Raw genomic sequence first — 11449 nt, 5'->3', positions numbered from 1 at the left:
GGACCCAAACTATAATCTCAGAGTTGAGTTCAACTAATTAATGCAATCTTCACTAGATGACCAAATTGTTCTAAGATACATCGATCTTTAAGTTAGGCTTGAGGTTTCCACATAACTTGACTAGGTAACATCCCAGGGTAGAATGAAGCACATGCATAAAGGCATTTTCCTTGACAAACACATTTGACTCCTAATTTCTCCACCTACTCTCTATATAGTTGGTACATGACATTATATGTTAATATGATCTCTTGTTATAATTGAACTCATTGAATTACAATAATATATGTCTATACCAGCGAATAACTCACCTAACACCATCACCTTTCTCTTCAATAGTGTGTTATTAATCATTAGGAGCTATTATCTTAAAAGATTGCCTCTAAAATAGGTAATACAACATTCTCCTTGATTTACCCTTATTTTCTTGTAAGTTTATGTGGTTCATGAGTATATAAACACCCATGAATCACTAGGTAAGACAAGTTCAATGAATCCAACCCACACCAACATTTTCAATTTTCTTAGCAATTGCATTTATTATATCTTCATTATATTTTACAAACATACAATACACAACTTTTAAGACTACATTCCTCATACAATTTAACAAACTCAACCATTAAAGGGTGTTTTAATTCCAAAATTGGACTTGTTTTGCAGGTATTCATCTTCCATTACATCACTTTTAATAAATGAAAGGTATACCTACAATGAAACTAAAAAAATGTATCATGGGAAAAAATGGTGACCGCCCGATATGTATAGGCTGGTTTCTTTGCTTATATGATGTTGACATACTTCACTACCAGAAAATTAGTAAATACAAATGGAAACACCGAAATTTTTTTTTTATCGATATGTTGCGATGACCTTTACCGATAAAATTTTCCATCCTTGTATCCATTGATAAACACCAATAGAAAAATTCTCTCGATATATACAAGGGGAATGATGAAAGGTATTACAATGGGATTCAAAAAGACAAATCATATGGTGACATGATATTTTTACCAATAGAATGACTGATGGAGTTACTGACAGAATAATTTCATCGGTAATGTTGTTGGTGATATTTAATTTATGACCTGATGATCAACCCTCATCTCCCCTTTTTTAGTTCTTCTTCCTCCTTATGTATTTTTTTCTGCAACAAATAGCCACCTCCTCCCCCCAATCTCAACACAATTTAACCTTCCACAACAAATATGGCCACCACAACATTCAATTTATCAATATCTGTGTTTTAATTCAAATTTTATTGAGAATTCTCCACTTTAAGTAAGCAGATTTATCATTTTTTTTATTTGAAATCAATTTTAAAATGTTGATTTTTTTGCATATTTTTTGTAGTATATGTATTTTATTTGGGTGTTTACTTGTTTTATAGTTTTTTCTCATACAAATTTGTTGTATAGATTTATAATTTGTACATATTAGGGTTTGTTTATTTTTTGTATAATATTAAGGTTTATTTTAGATTTTGTAAAATTATATTGTTTGTAAATTGATGAAACTTATGTTGAGTGCGATGCCGCAATATCGAAGGGGGGTCCCTTCACAGCAGGATCCAAGTACAAGGCCTAGTAAAAGAATGACCTTTCAATGTAAGTTTGTTTTTCTTTTACAATGACATGTTTAATAATTTTTGAAAAAATAATATCATTTAAGGCATGTAATTTACTGTTTACAAATATTAGGGTCGCAAGAACAATAACATCAACTTTTAAATCATCAATAGAAATTCTATTGTTTTAATGGAGCCAGGTTTCCAAACATCCTGAATGGAAACCGCATGTCGATGTATGGTTTTCAAGGTTCAAGATTAGTATTAACTTAAATATTTTTTTTATGTTAATTTGGACTGTTTATTGAAATTAAAGAAAATTTTCTTTATAAATTTTTACTTTAAGGGAAAATTTGAACGGGAGAGAGCTGATAATAATGTTGTGAGGAGGGTTTGGGAGAATCACGCCGCAATTAGGTAAAATCGAATTCAGGTAATTTTTTATTCCAAATATTAAAATTTTATTTCTCATTCGAAGCGGATGGTAGGATTCTTTTTTATTACATTTATTTTTTATTAGTTGTTTTTTTATAAACATATTTAACTGACAATATTTTTTTTACTACAAACTATGGTTCTTGGATGCGAGCCAAACCCGATGAAGCTTTTTGTTGAAACGCATGTGCGGAGTGATGATCCCCAAAACTAGTGTAGCAGTTCATTGATAGTTGAGTTTAGCACTTTGTGGTATGTTGATTTTCAATATTTTTTTCTTAAGTTATTATTTCCTTGAATTTGATAAAAAAAAAATTTCATGATACATATAACAGCCAGTTGAAGGAGAGATACAAAGATGATCTTTCGACCCATCCAGATTTGTGGTTGGAGGCAGGATCGTCTGGTGGACTCAATAAGAATCGAGTGTACGAACTCTCTAACACTACAGCTGAGAACTTGCAAATGATCCATAGTGCTTCGACCGTTGGATGCTCGCAATTGATTTCGAGCATTCAAACTCCAGAGTTCACGTTGATGTTAGACCAACGAGTATAGGATTAGATGTACCATCTTAATGATAAATATGAACGACTCACTGTTGATTATGAAGAACATCACCAATTGATAATAGAGATGTGATTACAGATGAGTGGTTCATGTGCACCCCCTAATTGGCTCCACGGTCCTGGCGGCGACCAGCCTCCTCCTCCTCCTTCAACGCCGTCTCTATTTTAGATTTATTGTATTTGAACGTACAAATATTTAAATTTGTAATAAATATTTGATTTTTATACTAATTCATTTTATTTGAATTATTTTTCTACTTTTGTTCAATATATTTTTTAAAAAGGGTATTTTTAAAATATTATTGACAGGGTTACCGATGACACAAATCCGTCGGTATATTTCAAAGAGTCGAAAAAAAATTACTGTAAATATCACTATTACTGATGGAGTTACCGACAGAATTGTACCGCCAATATGCACCAATATATTTTAAAAAGTTGAAAAAGAATTACTGTAAATATTGTCATTATTAATATACCAATGAAATTATAAATAATATGCAAACTTTCAACCAATAAAACTTTCAAAGCTGATAATTCCTACCTCAAATTTCCATAATTGCTTACCCAACCCTCTTTTTACATTACAATTTGCAAGAGAAATTAGTTGGGAAAGGGGCCTTTCATTATAATGCACAACGCACGCATCTTGGCATGATCTCCTCCTCGATCGGCTCCAACAAACGCTGTAAATATTAGAATTTTATCCATTTACACCGGGAGGATTCAAATGTCTTGTCGATAATATTTTCTAGAAAACAGCCAAGAAGCACGCAGGCAAGACTGTCAGATGGATGGAGATGCACTGTTCAAATCTGACAACTGATTAATTAACTATCGCCGTGGCAGGTTAGGGATGTGCTTGAAAAATTACATAAAAATCAGATATTTCTTACCGTCATCATATATATATATATATATATTCTACATTTTTCTTACAGTAAATTAATACTATAATATTACTGTCGGTAAGGATTTGAACCTGGCATAATTGATCAAGAGGGTGTACATAAGGAAAATATATTGGATATTCATATTTAATACGTTTGCAGCAGTTATATTTGACCATATCAGAAAACAGAGGTAATTGATAATTTCTGATTCAGAAAAACGATAATGAATCTTGAATTAGAAAGGACCAAAGGATCGATAATTTGTATTCAAGAACAGCACCATCGGCCCAGCAGGGGGGGCTTCAGTACAAAAATCCATTAATAACACCTCCATTTTGAGTATAAATACATGGGCCAGAGCGTCTGCATCCAACAACTACTCGAAGGAGAAAGCCAGTAGTACTCAGGGCCATAAGCAGCTTTGTATTCGTCGCCCATGTACTCTTAGGGGATAGAGTTGGCTCATATCAATTAACCCGCGAATAATCGTTATCTCCAGCTAAATGTTGCCAGCCCTTCAACGCGAGCTAGATTTTTTTTTTTTAGTTTAACATGGGTTTCCGGGTCAGCTTGCGCGTATCTCGACTAATCCCACGGACCCTGAAGTTAACGACCATGTAAGCCTCCAGTGGTCATCATATGAGCAACCGCAGGGCTCGAACCTGAGACTACAGAGGGAGCAAACCTCTTAGTCCCAAGCTCTTACCACTGGGCCACCACCTAGATGGTTAAAATGTATTTAAGAGCTGGATTTTTAAATGTACAGGTATTTGCGCAGTATGTTTTTTTGACACTAAGAAAAAATCTTAATAGCAAAATGAAAATCTTATGTGTATTTTTAATTAAATAAATTAAGAATTATATATGCTAATAAATTTTAAAAAATTAATGATAACTAGAGATTAAATTAAAAAATTAAAAGATAAATGTATATCAAGATATATAATCTCACAGTAAGAAGAATAAACTTGGTTATGTTGAATAGTTTTGTTTCTTTGAATTAGTTTTTTATTGAGTCGGATAATAAAAATAATAATAATAATAATAATAATAAAAATAAAACAAAAACAAAAAGAAAGTAGGTTGGTTTTTTTTCAAACACAAGAAAAAATGCTCGGGCATTGCCAATATCTTTTCTAAGAGAAAAAATTTAATCATGAATTTAAAATTTGATACATATTAGATGATATTTTTTTATAAAAATATTGAAATAACAATATATTTGATTGACTTAAATAAATCCAAGTTAATTAACTACATTTATGACCCGAGATATAAAACTGTGATAACTTCATAAAAAACAAACTAAAACATGTTACAATGCCCAATACTCGATCAACTCTCTCCCTCTTTCTCTTTCTTTTAAACTAAGACCCAAAAATAATGAAAATAAAGTTATGGATCAATATTGAATTTTTGAAATGGTAAGGAACCAAAAGTTTATCATTTGAAAACTATAAGGACCAAGGTAAACTTTTTTACCCAATCTTAAATTAGCCATCTATTTTCTTTGTTTTTTTCACTTTGATCCTCTTGATTTCAATCTTGCTCCTCCTCGGTAAATTTGAAGTAATATACCTTTAATTTGGCCACAAAAAGAAGAAATCATTCAAGATAAAAATTTAATCATCAAAATAAAAATAAAATTCACATAGTGAGTCAACGTAAAATATAAGATGAGGGGAAGCACAATGTTTGGTCTACCATATTTTTCCTATGCGATTTAGATTTTTCTATAATTATCACTATTATCATCCCGACTGAAACAATATGCGAAAACAATGCACACAAACTCATATTTTACTATTCATTCATTGTATATTTTTATCATTTTTATACTTTGATCCTTCTAGTTTGCAAAATTATAAGAAAAATAGGCTAAGAATCACTGTTGGTCCCTATACTTTGTCGATTTAATCAGATTAAAAACCTTTACTAATGATTTGGTCACGCTTTGTCTTGTACTTCCATTATTTCATCACTTGGGACCTTCTATTTATTTTTCTTGTTTGCTGACCCAGAATCGTCAATTGAAAATCTTGGGAAGTTTAATGGCATGCTGACATGTGTCAATTTAGTGTATCCTGAAGTGGACTTGAAAATTGAAGGTCAAGGAAATCGATTAAAAAAAAAACTGAATTATTTTTTTGGAAAAAAATCCTCAACTCTTCATTTATTCTAGGTGTTTTTTTATGCAATTTGTTTTTCATGGCAGAAAGATTCTTTGTTTCTCTCATTTAAATATTGGAAGGTGGAGTAATGCAAGTGGCGAGCACATTGTTTTGCTTTTGTTATTTGGGAAATTTTATTTGAAAGTTAATGTTGAAATAAAGTATGGTTTTTTTGGTTCTTTAATGGTTAGGTATGTGATTTGTTTAATTAACTAAATATGGATAATGTTATTAATAATGAGAATGAGATACATACACCCAAATAATACAAAGATATTGGTTAAGGCACTGTTATATCCCTGCAAGGATAAAAATACAAGTTCGATCTTCAGGAAGCGCACTTATTTGGAGGAGCGGTCATGAACCCCGAACGTGACTGGTCTCATCTTTAATTAAAAAGATGTGAGGATACCCGAATAAAAAAATAATAATAATAAAGCAAAGATATATATAGTTGTAAATTAAGTGGTGAGTTTGGTTGATAGAATATGGCCTCTACTAAAAATCAAGTCTAGATGGAATTTGGCTTTTTGGTTTATTTGATTGTCCTTTACAATTCTGGACTTTATTCGTTTGCTGCTTACAATTATTATAAATATAGGACATAACTCTATTTCCTGTGTATATGGGTGTATAATTAACAAAAATTCTAAAACACTTTGGAAAAATATATTGTGCGTGCATCCAAATATATTTATAGTATAATTGTTTTTTTTCCCCTTGGAAGAAAAAAAAAGGGCTTGCGAGTCAGGCTTTTATGTGCCTTTTCCTTATTTTTAGAAACAATAAAATGGTTTTATTACCATCCAACTAAAAATAATAATTAATGTTGTTGACCACATGTATTTAAGTCTTTCTTTAGTTTTTTTTAATTACACTAAAAAAACATCTTTACCCTTCAAATTAAGAAAAAATAAGTCTTTGGTCCAAAGGTTTTTGTCTTTTCACACAATTTTTTTTTTGTTAATTTCAGAACCGTAAAAAGTAATTTGATCTTTTTAAATTGATTAATCAATATTTAAATTTTAAAAAATGTTAGAGAATGTGGTACACGCGACAACGCATGCGAGACACCCACGCTCTTTGTGCAACGAATATGGCGCCTCCTGGTTATAAAAACTACATTTATGCCACGTTGTTAGAAGAGTCGCCACATCCTTTTCCTCCTAATGCGACGCACAATGACGGAGGTTAGCCGGTTTGTCATTAGTAGACCTTTCTTTTTCTTCTTCTTTTTTTCTCTTTCCTCCCCTGAAAATTATAGGTTGGTTCTATTTTTGTTGGTATTTCAACTATGGTCCTTGTTTTTTATTTTTATTTTTTCAGCTCTTTTTGTAAAAGTTTTATTGATTCTTGATTTAGTTCTTCAATTCTAATTTATCATATGTTGTTTTTTTTAAAATTTGATTCTTATTATTTTGATTTTTAATTTTTTTTTTTTTGCTCTTTTGTAAAAGTTTTATTAGTTTTCAATTTCATCATTCAATCCAAGTTTATGGTGTATTATTTTTCTATTTTAGTCCTTATTCTTTTTAATTTCTTCTCTTTTTTAAAAAAAAATAGTTTTCTTTTCAATTTAACCCTTTAATAAAAAATTTATGGCTGCCCTCTAATTTATTTTTTATTTCAATTTTCACCCTTATTCTTTTAATTACTTTTTTTTTTATTTTAGATTCTTTTTTTGTAATCAATTGTTTTTCTCCAATTTTATCCTTCAAATATTGATTTGTTGGGAATTGAGGTTCGTGATTTTTCTGTGAATGGTGCTTCTAGTCTAATAATCCAGATCACAAGTTTGAAAGGTTAGCACGAGTTGACATCTTTTTTTTTGCTTATTTTCTTTTCCGATTTCATTGTTCGATAATAGTTTATTTAAAAAAATAAAAAAAAATTTCATTGTTCGACATTACTTTTTTTTCCTTCTTTTTTTTTTGTATTGCTATTTGCTTTGTTTTATTATTTTCTTTTGATTTCATGACTGAAGAATTAAATTATAAGTGTTCTTTATGTTTAATAAAATTTGTATTTGTTTGTTTGGTATTTATTTGAAGTATTTTAAGTGAATCTTATTTTTTTTTAATTTTTGACAATTTAAAAACTTAAGTTTTGAGGTGGATGATTTTTTTTAACTTAATATATTCTTATGTTTTATTTATTTATTTGAATTAGATTTTAAACACGTGCATTGTGTGTGGATTATTCAAATTATATTAAACATTATTATAGTAATGGCTCTATATTCAATAATTATATTCAAAATATTAAATATATATTCACAAGACTTTGAATTATATAACATCCACAATTTAAAATATCTTAAAAAATAAAATATTCAAAGTATTTTATTTCTAATAGCTAAATAATATTATAAAAAAGATAAAAGTCTTTTTTTAGTTATAGAAGGATTCTCGAGCAATGTAGTCTTGTTTTTGTTTTTTGTTGATTAGTGAATTGCCTATAAAAAATAAAAGTAGAAGGAAAAGTTCTTGTGGTCTAAAAACATTATATATAAAAATTATATTGAATTTATTATATAGGATATAGGAGATTGGAGATTGAATCCAAAAAGAAAAAATAATATAGAAAACGAAATATATTGAGAGAAAAAAGAAGAAGAAGAAGTTATATAAGAAACACATTGAAAAAAGGTGAAAAAAAGCTAAATAGGAAACAGTTTTTCACTGGTCATTGGCCTTAACATTTCCACGGAGAACTTGTTGATAATATTATTAAACTCAATCAACTTGAGATAATATGATGATACATTTACTTGTTCTCTAAATTGAGCAAGATTTCTAAGTAAATTGGATTATATTTAATCTAGTTAGTTCACTTGATGGATATACTTGTGACTTGATTAAAATTTAAAGTTTTTTAAAAATAAAATTAATATTGATTATATATTTTTTTATAAAAAATTAGAAAGATGACATTTTAGACTGGTATGGGTTAAACCGCTTAACTCGTGACCTGAATCATGACCTTAACATAGTTTAATAACCTTGTTTTTTAAAATTTATTTTTATTTAATTCAAAGATTATAAAAATAAATATGCAATAAAGACAACAAATAAAACTATCAAGGAAAAATATTTTTTTTAATATAAACTTTTTTTTATTAATACAACTTTTTATTGTTTGAACAAAAGCATGTTTTATTTATTTATTTATTTATTGTAAGCAATGTTTTTTAAATAAAAATCTAACATGATCTAAGAAAAAAGTTTTTTTTAAAAAATATTAAGATAATATCTCAATATTTTGTATGTAATTAATTAAATAATAATAAAAAATATGATAAAAAAATATAAAATTTTCATAAAAATTAGAGAAAATAACTTTTATTTTCTTGAATATATATTCATGAGCAATCTTTAATTTCTTAATTCTGCATTTCAGTACATAGTAATGGAAGAAAAATTGATAACATTTCTATAAAAAAAATTTAATATTATTTAATAATCATGGAAAATTGAATAGTAATTTAAATAATATGTTAAGCTTTTTTTTATAATACATTTCAATGAAAATTAAAAAAACAATTTCTTGAAAAAATAGAAAAGAGTTAAGGGTGGACTGAAAAAATGGGGCTGCTTGGCCCAACAAAAAAAAAAGGGGGGGGGGGGGGGGAAGCACGTTTGGGTCAATAAATTAGACCGGTATACTTGGCCTTCAAATTTATTTTATTTTTTTTAAGGGAGGATGGCATGATGTATGCTCTTTTACTTGTTTTTAAATAAAACATAGAATGCTTTGTTTGCTCAGATTCTAATCATTCAAGAGGTGACTAACAAATTAAGTTAGGGTTTTTTGGAAATAATTATTTTTTTAACTTAGATTTATTTAAAAACACGTAATAAACACTATGGAATATTAGTAAACTAATTTATCAACTTGAAACACATCTAAATTAGTTCAAAAACATAAAATCAAATTGAAAAAAACAATTCTCAACTATGATTTATTTTTCCTGGTAATATAAAAATTTAAAAATATCTCAATAATATTCTTTTTGTGGAACACATTGTATAAAATTTAACTTTTTTTTTATTTCACTTTTATATCATTTTTCAGAGACTCCCTCTTTTTTTAAAAAAACTTAAAAATTGAAATGTGAACAAAATAAAATTTCGAACCATGTAAAAGTTTTAAACTAAATGCACCAAAAATAAATTCGAAAAAAATCCAGAGTCAATTTTTTTATTTTTAAAAAGGCTCCTTCAGGTTTCATTGCAATTATAATTGTAATGTTTGTACATTTTATTTGACATAATTCTTGCCAGATTAATGTATTAATGTTATTTAAACTATTTTTTTCAAACATTTAAATTTTAGGTGAATGGTTCTCAAATGAGTGTCTCTCTGATGTGCTCTTGAATGCCTCCCATGCCACCAAGAGGGCGATATGATTTGATCCTCTTTCTAGAAAAAGAACATTGACAGCTTAATCATGCATTATGTTTCTTGAGATCCGAGCAAGGAGCAAGACATTAATGGAAATCAGCATTATGATTAGCTTCTTAGCTTGCAACAATATTATTAATTACTAGTCTTATAATTAGACTCTTAATACATTCTAGCACGTTTTCTCAGATTTCTCAAAGCAATGGGTAGAGTTGAATTTCTTAATGTTTATATCTTATTTATTGCTTATTGGATAAAATATTAAATATTTATAAATTATTTATCATATTTTAAAATATTCATATGAGTATCTATTATCTATCATTATTTATTATTCAATAAAAAATAAAATAATTAATATATATTTAAAGTGTGTGTATTGAATAATGAAATGATAAATACTATAAATATACATTGTTTTATGTCAATATTAAAATATGCATATATCATAATATATTAAGTGTGAGTTTCAGTCAATTTTAATAATATTTATAATTTATTCATTATTTATTACCGAATAAAATAATTGTTTAGAAAACACTAATTTATCTAAGATAAAGTTGAATTGAATCAAATTATCATCCCTAATCAAAGCCAAGAGATGCCAATCAGCTAGAGTCAAATCAGATACAGCCTGTTAATGCTCCAATTATTTTCCAGATCAACGTATATCAAATGACTCCGTTTGTTGCGGAGTGAAGGAGGAAAAAGACAAGTTACCCCTTTTCCAATCTGTAATTGACACTTGGCAATAACCCATGTAAATAGATGGCACAATTAGTGTTTTTAGACATGCCATGTCTTACTGCCTAGAATCAGTTGGCTACCAGCTTCTGCCAAGGTGATGCCAGCTTCGGAGATGGACCATGGGGGAGGAGATCCTTTGGTTTGTTCTTGCATTCCATAAATTTATTGGTTGCATTGCTTTTTATTATATTCTTGTGCTAATCTTGACATTACTGTCTATGCAGAATCACAAAAATTTAGCGATGATGTTTTAAAATCCAATATGTTCTGGAATAAAAATTATTTAAGTGTTTAGATAGAGAATGATTACACGTTCACGTTGATGTTCCATTCTCTAAAGTTTAAGAAGATGATGATTGGTGATAGAATACTCAATACTTGCAAAACAATTATTTTTTAAGGGATTTAAGGACTTTCTAACGATAAAGTCAGTGATTTTATATAAGAAATTATTCTTAAAAACAAAAGTGTTTGTTCTTAGTTATATATAATAAATGCTCTGCAAAGTAAGAGTATGAATATAGAATAGAAAAAGTGTGAACCCTCTACCTGGATAGTTCAAATTAATGGTATATATAACTTCTGAACTTTGTCATGTTACTTGAATGGAGAGGTTGAAATGTCTTTTCCTTTTGATAACATTAATAAGGGATAAATATCCCT

The sequence above is a fragment of the Populus trichocarpa genome, chromosome 6 (genome assembly GCF_000002775.5).
Source record: "Populus trichocarpa isolate Nisqually-1 chromosome 6, P.trichocarpa_v4.1, whole genome shotgun sequence".
Classification (NCBI taxonomy): domain Eukaryota; kingdom Viridiplantae; phylum Streptophyta; class Magnoliopsida; order Malpighiales; family Salicaceae; genus Populus; species Populus trichocarpa.
The sequence above is the reverse complement of the archived record's forward strand: the minus strand, read 5'-3'. Positions refer to the sequence as shown.